Source organism: Octopus bimaculoides, chromosome 11, assembly GCF_001194135.2.
Source record: "Octopus bimaculoides isolate UCB-OBI-ISO-001 chromosome 11, ASM119413v2, whole genome shotgun sequence".
Lineage (NCBI taxonomy): Eukaryota > Metazoa > Mollusca > Cephalopoda > Octopoda > Octopodidae > Octopus > Octopus bimaculoides.
Window position 1 is genome coordinate 17,573,896 of NC_068991.1, and position 1,327 is coordinate 17,575,222.

The 1,327-nt window shown below is 41.0% G+C and overlaps 1 protein-coding gene across 5 annotated transcripts in view; it reads right to left on the reverse strand.

Moving 5' to 3' along the window:
* LOC106881609 (titin homolog) overlaps nt 1-1,327 on the reverse strand; it is a 207,307-nt gene that overhangs the window by 44,937 nt on the left and 161,043 nt on the right. The gene's annotated exons all lie outside the window — the stretch shown is intronic.

Here is a 1,327-nt window from a genome sequence, read left to right on the forward strand (position 1 = left end):
TATATATATATATATATATATATATATTAGTAGATATATACAGGGTGCGGGGTGCAGTGAATAAATTGTTGTCTAGATTACGCAAAAATGAAAATAACACTGACATATCATTTTAACAGATATATTTACCAAAATTACATAAAAATATCTTGAAATACTAAAGAGTAAATTTATTCAATAAAATTGCCATTGGCTTCAACCACAGCCTCCAGATGAATTCAGTATCTCCTGCAACTCTTCTGGATGGTCTCCTTGATTAAGTTGGTGAATGCTGCCATAATCCTTGCCAGTCTCTTGTGCAACTGCACCCCACAAATAATAATCAAGGGGGTTGCAGTCTGGGGAGTTAGGTTGCCAGATGTTACGGGTGATGTGGTTGCAGAAATTGTCTGACAGTCATGACTGGGTTCTCCTGCTTGTGTGGCATGGTGCAGAGTCCTATTGCTAGGCATAGGGTCTTCCAGCAGCCACCCTCTTCACCCAGGGCAGCACTACCTATCTCCTATAGGCACTTGATGTAGGCCTCTGTGTCGAGTCCGAGGCCATGTAGGAAGATGAATGGAGGCATAACATCGCCATCACTAGTGATCACTCCAAACACCATGATGTTGACTGGATGTTTGATTTTTATCACTCTTGGTACATGTTTTGAGGACACAGCATGCCAACAGTTGTTCTGTGTGTGTTCACCATCTGATGCTGGTGAAAATTTTTCGTGTCTGAGAAAAACTAAAGCATGTTCAGTTGGATGGGATACTTGAGTTTGTTCACAAGCTTTATAGTGTGGTCTTTCCTCTTGTCCTTGATGGCTTGGGATAAAAATTGGTTCTTTCTCATCTTGTATGAGGAGTACCAAATGTCTTCATGCACTACCTGCCTGATAAGAAAGTCAGACACTCCCAAGTCTCTGGCAATGGACCTGACTGACTTGGCAGGATCATTGTCACACACGACCTGGATCTCACCAACAAATTCAGGAGTTCTTTTCTTATCAAAACGATAAGAGTGAGTTTTCCGAGCAGCTGTGCCTTCGTAATCACAATTAGACTCCTCCAACTCTTTCTGAATCCTCTGCACTCTCCTCAGATTGACACCCAAACACTCTGAAATGTTCATATTGGAGCTTCTGGCGCGAATGCCAAGCAGTACAGCATGTTGTTTCCAAATTTTTGGCAGAGTGAATTGCATTATGGTGCTGTTTTTCTCACAGTTGGTGACCAACTGACCCCATTATATTATGTAGTTGACAAAATCAAAAACAATGTGCATGCATGAAACTAAAAATATAAAATGGCAACAATTTACCCATCGCACCGTCTATATATAT